The sequence below is a fragment of the Hyperolius riggenbachi genome, chromosome 6 (assembly GCF_040937935.1).
Source record: "Hyperolius riggenbachi isolate aHypRig1 chromosome 6, aHypRig1.pri, whole genome shotgun sequence".
In the NCBI taxonomy this organism is placed as follows: Eukaryota; Metazoa; Chordata; class Amphibia; order Anura; family Hyperoliidae; genus Hyperolius; species Hyperolius riggenbachi.
In genome coordinates this window covers 181,609,279-181,619,718 of record NC_090651.1, presented here as the reverse complement: position 1 = coordinate 181,619,718, position 10,440 = coordinate 181,609,279, and the positions used below count along the sequence as shown (strand labels likewise).

General features: G+C 42.7%; 1 long non-coding RNA gene across 1 annotated transcript; it reads right to left on the bottom strand.

Moving 5' to 3' along the window:
* Positions 1 to 8,538: 8,538 nt before the first annotated feature.
* On the bottom strand, positions 8,539 to 9,909 carry LOC137522616 (uncharacterized). The gene is made up of 3 exons (XR_011022361.1): positions 9,860 to 9,909; positions 9,728 to 9,777; positions 8,539 to 8,664 (listed from the first exon to the last, which is right to left on the bottom strand). It is a non-coding gene; the product is annotated as an uncharacterized lncRNA (long non-coding RNA).
* Between the last annotated feature and the right edge of the window lie 531 nt (positions 9,910 to 10,440).

Here is a 10,440-nt window from a genome sequence, read left to right as displayed (position 1 = left end):
CCACCCCAACTCTTTTATTGGTTCAAGTCTGTGACCGGAATGTCCTCTGATGTTACCTTCTTGCAGTGGGAGGCATGTATCCAGTTAGGCTTCCCTTCCACTTTAACAGAGGTAGGTGTAGTCAGCAGCACTTGATATGGACCATCAAATCTGGCCTGCAGGTGTTTTCTCACATGTCTTTTAATCAGCACCCAGTCTCCAGGCTGCAGATGATGTGTTCTGGCTGTGGTCTCTGGATCTGGCAAAGAACAAAAAACTCGTCCATGCAATTTAGATAGTTGATTATGAAGTCAGTTAAAGATGCATATTGTCCATGAAGTTCTTGAGGAAAACACAGTCCTGTTAAAGGTGGTCTACCAAACAATATCTCAAAAGGTGAAAGACCATGTGCTCCCCTTGGGGTATGCCTCATGGCGAACAATGCCAGGGGTAAAGCTTGTACCCAAGTAAGGTTTGTTTGCTCACAGATTTTAGCTACCCTGTTCTTAAGAATCCCATTTGCTCTCTCAACATTTCCTGATGACTGTGGGTGGTAAGGAGTATGCAAGTGTTGCTCAATCTGTAATCCCTTTAGCATTTCTGCAAATACCTGTCCAGTAAAATTACTTCCCCTATCAGACTCTATAGTTTCAGGTAACCCATATCTGCACACAATTTCAGATAAAAGTGTCTTAGCGGTTACTGCAGCTGTTGCCTTAGTAACAGGCCAACCTTGAATCCAGGAAGAAAACAGGTCTATACATACTAAAACATATTCATATGTGCCACATTTGGGCAACTGTATGTAATCTATTTGTAATCTCTGAAAAGGATAATCAGGTTTTACAAGATGTTTGGCGGGTACCTTAGTTAATTTACCTGGATTCAATTTGGCACAGATCATACACTTTCTGCAGTATTCTGTTGCATATTGCAGAAAACCTGGTGCAAACCAGAATTTATTAATCATAGAAATCATTACCCCTTTGGAAACATGAGATGGAAGATGTGCCACATTTGCTAAAAGTGGGTATAAAGTTAGAGGGGCACACAATCTACCATCCTCATGTTTCCAAACATCATTTTCCACTTTACATCCTTTATTTTGCCACTTCCTATGGGCCTCAAAACCTGCCTGTTTTTGCAGGGTTTTGAGGGTATCCATGGAAATGCTTTCTTCACCCTTTTGTGACTCTTTACAAACCAGGAATGCAGCTTCATCTGTTCTGTTGTTGCCCATAGTAACTAGGGCATGTGCTCTTTGATGTGCTTGGCACTTGATTACAGCTATGCCTTTTGGAAGCTGTATTTTTTCAAGCAGATCTCTAATCAGGTCTGCAAGCTTAACTGTTTTCCCACTTGAAGTGAGAAAGTTCCTGTGCTTCCATCGCATGCCAAGTTCATGGCAACATCCATGGACAAATTTTAAATCCGTATAAATATTAACTACTTTCCCTTTTGCCAACTCACATGCCTTGATTAGGGCAAGCAACTCTGCACTTTGGGCAGAATATATGCCAGGATCAAGGGATTCAGAATAAACCACAGATGTATCATCTGCTATGGCTAGTCCAGCAGCAAATCCTCCTTCTGGTTTTTGCCGTCTTGACCCATCTACATAGAGGTTCATTTCAGCATATGGTATAGGTTCATCCATAACAGGATTGGGAGGAGCATAAAATTGCTCTATTATTTGCTCACAATCATGCTCTGGGTCCTGATAATCATAGCATATCTGGAGTGGCAAAAGAGTTGCTGGATTCAGTACATTGCACCTTACTATCACAATGTTTGATGGCTCTAAAAGAGAAATTTCATACTTGGTCAGTCTGGCAGCAGAAAGGTGTTTGGTGGTTAAGCTGTGCAAGACTGCTTGTACAGCATGTGGAACCATTAGAAACAGCTGGTTGCCTAGAACAATATCAGCTGTTTTTTCCACTAACAACGCAGCAGCAGCCACCGACTTTACACAGGTAGCTGCAGCTGAGATGACAGAATCCAGTTTTGTGCTAAAATAGCCTACTGGCCTAGTGCAGGTGCAGTAAGTATAGCTGCTTTCAGACTGTCCACTGCCTGTTTCTCTTCACTCGTGAGCTCCAATCATCCACTCTTAGCAGTCAGAGCATATAAGGGAGCGGCCAGTAAAGACATATTAGGAATCCAAGTTCTACAATATCCAACCAGTCCCAAAAAGGCTCTGATCTGCTTAGCACTTTGGGGATATGGAGCTCCGCTTAATACATGACCTACGGGCAGTTAACAAAATTATCCAGGAGGATGCTCCAATGGTGCCAAATCCTCATACCATCCTTGGGGAAATCCCTCCGGATGCCTCATATTTTTCAGTTCTGGATTTGGTGGATGCATTATTCTGCATAAAGGTCCACCCTGATTCCCAGTATCTGTTTGCTTTCAGTTTTGAGGGTCAACAGTATACGTGGACAAGGCTGCCTCAGGGGATGGTTTCCTCTCCAACTGAATTTGGTCAGGTGATGAAACAAGTTCTGGATAGGTGGTACCCTATGACCCAGTAGGGGTCATGGTTGTACAATTTGTTGATGACCTTTAACTGGCAGCCACCTCCAGAGAGTCATGTGTTGAAGCAACAGCCTCTCTGTTGTGTCATTTGTATGCTGAGGAATGTAAAGTATCTCCTAGCAAATTACAGTTCTGCCAGGAAAGGTTCACCTTTCTAGGTCACTGTATTTCTCAGGGTACAAAACATATAACTACTGGCAGAATTTCTGTCATACAAAGATGTATGACAGAAATTCTGCCAGTAGTTATGTGTTTTGTACCCTGAGAAATACAGTGACCTAGAAAGGTGACCCTTTCCTGGCACTGGCAGAACTGTACATACAAAGATGTATGACAGAAATTCTGCCAGTAGTTATGTGTTTTGTACCCTGAGAAATACAGTGACCTAGAAAGGTGACCCTTTCCTGGCAGAACTGTAATTTGCTAGAAGATACTTTACATCCCTCAGCATACAAATGACACAACAGAGAGGCTGTTGCTTCAACACATGACTCTCTGGAGGTGGCTGCCAGTAAAAGGTCATCAACAAATTGTACAACACTGACCCCTACTGCTGGGTACCACCTATCCAGAACTTGTTTCATCACCTGACCAAATTCAGTTGGAGAGGAAACCATCCCCTGAGGCAGCCTTGTCCATGTATACTGTTGACCCTCAAAACTGAAAGCAAACAGATACTGGGAATCAGGGTGGACCTTTATGCAGAATAATGCATCCACCAAATCCAGAACTGAAAAATATGAGGCATCTGGAGGGATTTCCCCAAGGATGGTATGAGGATTTGGCACCATTGGAGCATCCTCCTGGATAATTGTGTTAACTGCCCGTAGGTCATGTATTAAGAGGAACTTTTCAGGTTGACCTGGTTTAGGGACAGGGTAAAGGGGCGAGTTTACTGGCGACTTTGTGGGGACCAAGATCCCTTGGTCCACAAAGGATTTAATTTGATCTCTTACTCCATTCATTTGTTTTATACTAAGGGGATATTGAGGGACCATTGGTAATTTGACTCCTGTCCTGAGCTTGATGACCACTGGGTCTGCCTGTTTTATCAGGCCCACTGGTCCACCTTTTGTAGCCCAGACTTCTTGTGGAATGTCCCTCAACTCATGAGGGATGTCTGTTTCAAGTTGACTTCGGACCGCCATCAGTGGGATCAGACTCTCCAAAATATTATGTTCTTCTGATCCAACTGATGTAAATACTACAGGCCCATGCTCTGTGTATTTAATGTTAGCTTTTAATTTCATCAATGTCATCAATGCATCCCTTCCCAGTAAATTGCAGTGATCGGAATCACTGAGGACAAAGGAGAGGGAAGTATTTATTGGACCTATGGTGACAGGAGTTTCCACTGTTTCTTCCATGGGATAGTCCTTCCACCAAGTCCCACAGCATCAACTGACCCAATAATCTCTAAATTAGAGGCTTCAGACCTGCGAAGGACTGAACGGCAAGATCCTGTATCAATGAGAAACTCTACTTTATGATAGGGCATTTCAGCAAGGGTTAACTGAACAAAAGCATCACCTCCCCTACTTTCAGAAATGACTGGTAAAACTGGTGCTGTCCCTAGTCAATCCTTCCCTATCGCTACCTTCCTTGGGGCCCTGCAATTCCTTGCAATGTGACCCATTTTCTCACAATTATAACACCTGATATTACTTAGGCCCAACTTACCTCTTCCTTTAAATTGTCTTTCCTGTAGTTCTCCTGGAATACTTACCATCATCACTTTTTGAGGTTTCTTTGCCTGAACTTCCTCTATATTTCTTTGGATAGAGCTGGCAAGGCTCATCAGTGCCGGGACTGATTCATCACGCCAATCGACATGTGCAGAAATAAGCTTATCATGAATGTCTTTATTCAGTCCAGAAACTAATGTTGCTGTCAGCATCTTTCCCATTCCCTGATCATCTAAACTTCCTCCTGCTTCTTCTACAGCCTGTCTAAACCTCTCAAAGTAATCCTCCACAGGTTCCCTAATTTTTTGCTGAATATTCGTCACCCTTACCCAGGATTGTGGAGGGAAGATGTTCACTATTCCATGTTTAATTTGGGTAACATACTGTAAGGCCTTTTCAGGGAGGTTCTCTGCCTCCGTGGGCTTTAGTGGGAGTGTAAGTTTAGTACAGATAGCAGCTGTGTCTATTTCTCCAGCTACTACCCTCATAAGTTGCAGTATGTCTCTCCAGGTAGGATTGTAACTAACTGTAATGTTGTATAGTTCTTTTGAAAAGCCACGTGGGTTGGTTCGTGGTTTTGGGATTGATGAAAGGAAACCCTTCACCTCTCCAGGTGTCCATGGAACATGTTTAGTAATTCTTCTATCGGACCGACCAGCTTGGCCTGCTATAACTTGTTCTCTGACAGGGTAGGCAGGGGCTTGTGAGAGCAGATGAGTACCATACATCTCATCCACTTCCCTTTGGTTAATTTTGGGGGAGATTAGAAGCTCCCCTTCTACTCCACACAACACCTTTCCTCCCCCTGGAGTGGATACTTCCCTCTAAGGATCGGAAGTGGTGTGGTGCGGTGTATATATTGGGGCACTGGCTATATCTGCAGGTGCGATATAAGAGGGCGGTGGCAGATCAGGGATAAGTAGTTGGGGTTGTTTTGGAATGGCCCCAGGATGGATAGGGCCACGCCGAGCACTTGGATCACTGATCCCTGTGCTTGGTTCCAAAAAATCAATTAAAGACTGCATTGTTTTCTAAATCAAAAGCAGATTCTTCACCCTCCTCATCTAGTATGTCTCTCCCTTTCTGTGCCTGTCCTGCCCTGTTTATCTCAGTTACTGGGAAAATACCTCTGATCCCTTTCTGCTTGTTATGAGATTCCATAACCCACCTACTCCATGCTGCCTTTTCATTTGGCTCTGTCATTTTTGTTTTACAATTTTTATACAAGCAAGCCCATCGGGTTTGTTCATATGTTCCCCCTCTTGGGATACCCATCTCCATTCCCCTAGTTAGCTTTTGCCATTTGGGAAAATATTTACTAACCCACTTGCCATATAGCCTGTTCATCTCCTCCTGTGGGGTGGGAGGAGGAAACCTTGGACGTCCATTTCCATGGTCTGATGATTTGCCAAACCCTAATTTGCCATGCTTATTCCCCATAATTTTAAGCAAAAGGAGAGGTCTTCTACTTACTTCCTTACTTTCACAGGAGATCACAAAGGCCGCCAACAGACCAGCCCAACTATTCCGCACAGTTGATAGACTATGTAATCCATCCTGTCTAAAACCCACTATAACTCCCTCAAAGGAGCTATGTGAGAAATTTGCCTGCTACTTTGCTGACAAAGTATCTTCTATTCGGTCTCTCATTCAGTCCACAGCACCCAAGACTCATGCAACTAATGGAAATAGCTGCAAAAACAACCTAACACCCTGGACTGATTTCAAAAGTATTAGTGAGGAAGAGATCTCAGACACCCTCTGTCGTCTCCACCAGACAACCTGCGACCTGGACCCTGGACCAACTAAACATATGCTGAAATGCCCTGACCTGCTTGGTCCAGCATTTCACAAAATAGTAAATTGCTCTCTGCAAGCAGGGAGGTTTCCTACCTCTCTAAAAGAAGGAATCATCAAGCCCCTTCTCAAAAAACCTTCCATGGATCCAGATGCTATGAGCAGCTACAGACCTGTCTCCAACCTCCCCTTCTTAGGTAAAGTTATTGAAAAGGCTGTCTATCTGCAACTTGAAACCAGGCTGTCAGTAAACAACATCCTGGACCCTCTACAATCTGGCTTTAAGAAACACCACAGCTGTGAAACAGCCCTCATCCAAGTCTGCAACGATCTGCTCATGGCAAGGGACAGAGGGGAATGCTCCATCCTAATCCTGTTGGATCTCTCAGCTGCTTTTGATACAGTTGACCATGAAATCCTGCTCAACAGACTGCAGGAGTACTGTGGCATCAGTGGATCAGTCCTCCAGTGGTTCAGATCATTCCTGACTGACAGAACACAGAGAGTATCCCTAGGACCTATAATGTCCAAACCTGCACCTCTACAACTCGGAGTGCCACAAGGATCAATCCTATCCCCTCTGCTGTTTGCAATCTACATGTTGCCACTCGGTACACTTATCCAACGACATGGCCTGACGTACCACTGCTACGCCGATGACACACAGCTATACCTGTCCTTCAAACCTGGTGGAACAGACCCTACCCCAAAAATAAACTCTTGCTTAGCTGAGCTTCAGGCATGGATGAATGATAACTGGTTGAAACTGAATGCTGACAAAACTGAGGTCCTGTTTGTCCAAAGCCAGTGCTCGCCATCAAAACAGCTCTATCCTAAAGCAACACCAATCAGGATTGGGAATTCAGACATAAACAGCTCCAACCTTGTGCGCAGCCTTGGCGTACTAATCGATGGGGAATTGAGTTTCAGAAACCAAATTTCATCTGTAGTTAAATCTTCCTTCTTTCATCTGAAGAACATTGCAAAGATTAAACATCTGATTCCCCCAGAGGATCTTCAAACCCTAGTCCACGCCTTCATCACATCACGGCTGGACTACTGCAATGCCCTTTATGCTGGCCTCCCCAAAAAAGACTTGCGTCGCCTGCAATTAGTGCAGAATGCTGCTGCCAGATTGCTAACAAACCAGCCTCGCCACTGTCACATTACACCGATCCTTCGCTCACTGCACTGGCTACCAGTAGAATGGAGAATACTCTTCAAGATTGGACTGCTGACATTCAAATCCCTGCACAATCTGGGCCCTGGATACATGAAGGACTTGCTGAAGCTGCACCACACCTCTCACAACCTCAGATCAGCAAGTTCTATAAACTTGGTCACTCCCAGAGTGCACCTCAAAAAATCTGGAGACAGAGCCTTCTGTCATGCTGCCCCTACTCTTTGGAACTCCCTACCACACCCAGTAAAGACAGCACCATCCCTGGAGCTATTCAAATCCAGACTGAAAAGCCACCTGTTTAGCCTGGCATTTCCAGATTTATAAAATTCTTCCCCTGTACCACGATGGTCGGAGCCATGCTTATGCGCTTTGAGTCCCACGGGAGAAAAGCGCTTTACAAATGTTATTTGTTGTTGTTGTTGTTGTTGTTACTTTCTAGTAAGCAAGAAAAGGTACCTAACCCACAGCTTTATCTGCTGCGATTGTTTCTCACAGTTCCCAGAACAGTGATGGAAGGGACTCTTACCCTTTCTCTCAATACACAGCCTCGTAGCTTATGGCAGTGGCTGTCAAGGAAAATGCTTTCGATCTTTCCAAATTTTCCAAAAGAGCCAAATGATAAACAGCACAGATAATATTACAAATACTACTTTCCCTGTTACTGCTTCAAAATCTAGCCCAGAGGTACTAACAGTTCCTGTAAAATTCATAGACACAGGCTTTTGCAATAGTATCAGGACATTCTTATCAACAGCTGGTGTTACAGATAAAACTGAGTACACACGTCCGATAAAGATCGTTCAAAAACGAACGATAACGATAATTGGTAAGATTATCGTGTGCGAAAAACTTGCAAACTATCGTGTTTTTAAACGATAACGACCGTTATCGGTGAAGACGACCGATCCAACCCGGCGGATTTTTTGGCCAGATAATCGCGCAATCGTTCGTGTTTGTATAGAGATCGGGCGATAACGTTCGTCGGGAATACCCTGTGCATGCCCTACATAGCGGAAGTTTCGTATCCTGACGAACTAAACTTCTATTAACATACATTATAAGAAAGTTCTTTATTCAAAAGAATATTTATACCTTTACTAGTACGTACGTTACTAGGAACGTACGTATCATTTCGTGAACGTTCATTTGCTATTTTGTGAGCGTTCACGAGAGCATATTCTTTTTATACTTTTCTTTTAACCCCATACACCCATTTTTTAAACTCAAAAACAGGGAACATGCTTTAGTGACATCAATGTTTATTTTACACATGTACTAATGTTAACAACAATATTAATTACAAAATAAACATGTTAATTACACATATTAATTACAAATTAAACATGTGTGCCACTCTATCCCTTATCCCCTGTATCTCCCTTTGGTTGTTACTGGCACTTGCCCACATATTAGTTTTAAAAATTTCCAGTCGTATGAGTGCATCATCCATCTCACTCAGTAGTTGTCTTGCTGTGTCGACATCTGTAAAAACAGACAAGTTTTATTTGTAATTTACATTCCGCACATTTGTGGATGTTACATGTTAAAGTACATCACTGATTCATACATGAATGTTTAATTGTTAAATAATGTGTGTAAAGTTATATGCTGTAAAGATAACCAAACAATTTAGAATAAGCAATGTATAGAAAATGTTGTAAGACTCAACATCACTAAATAATGTCGTCCGCACTTATTGAGTATGTAGAAGATTTTCTAGAAGCTATATTTGTAATGAATGTAACAAAAGGTTATGATTGCATGCACAGTATGTAGCATTAACAGACACACATGTGCATTTATGTGTGTCCAACACTATGGAACTCCCTACCTCCACCCATTAGGGCAGGCCCCTCCTTCAACACCTTCAAGAAGGCCCTCAAAACTCAACTTTTCACTCTGGCCTACCTCCGCTCACAATTGCTCTAAAACCACAGCTGAACTCTGGTTCTCTACTTCGTGTCCCTACCTCTCTCTCTCGATTGTAAGCCGTTGGCCAGGGTCCTCCTCCTTTTGTGTTCTACCTGATCATGCACCTCCATTACTGTAAACCCACGCTATTCATTTTGAGTGAACCTAACTTGCCTAATCTCAATGTTCCCATCCAGTGACTGACTAAGCATTACCTTGTATTCATACTGTGTGTGCTGTGAGTTTTTTTTTTTTTTCTTGTATTCCTGTATTGTCATATTGCTGTATGTCACCCATAAATATTGTCTATAACCTAAATGAAGGTCCAGTGCTGCGTAATATGTTTGTTTATTTGAACGAAAATAAAGAAGTAACATCAATTATGTCTGTGGTTCTATGTCACAACAACAAACCATTCAGGACACACGTGAGGGAATGTTTAAACAGCATAGAATGATTAAACACCATCCCATTAATGATCCACTGTAGGTGATGCTTCCATGCAGGGTGATAATGGGAAGCGACAGATGTACACATAAGCCAGTGTCAAGGTAATCACCGTGAAAAAATATTTGTGGTTGTGGTCACGGTGGTATGTTAGCACACATGTTAGCACACATTGCAGCCACCTTACCTATAATCCTCATTGTAAAGTTTATGGCCATGGCGAGATAATGGTTTTCTCTTGGTAAACAAAACACAACATGTAAAATCCAAATAATGTGTAATTACATTACATATGTCATGCAAATAATAGTATAATTACCTGTGACACACTCCTCTTCTGCTATTGCAATGTTGTCTCCACTCTCCTCCACTTGCACACCTTGTTCCGCTTCAATGTGAAGTTGCTTATCTGTTCAAAAAAACATAGCAATGGCTAATGTTGATCATGCTTCCGTGTGGCCAACCAGGTGAAATTAATTGTGCTTGCCTCCCTAGATCAAACTCATATTGCATATAGATTTTCAACTCTAACATGTTTGACTGCATAATCTGTTCTGTGTTGGCCAGTGGTGTGCTTCGTACTGTGTCTCCACAACTCAACATATTGTACACTATGCCATACACCAGGGTGGCCAGAAATGTTACACTCATGTTCAAAGTCAATATGCTTTATACTGTAGTGGGTCCTAAACCCACCTCCAAATATATTTTGAAACATTTTTCAGATTCTATGTTTGCATTCCGCCCAATTATGCTCCGAGGGCAACAGAAACAACAGACATTCATGTATGTATGTCTCACTAACATATTTACACACCAGCACACAGTTACCCATAGTCAGGTGCCAAGGTACATCCATTTGGACAGCATTCTAACCAGATGTTGAAGTGAATTACAAGT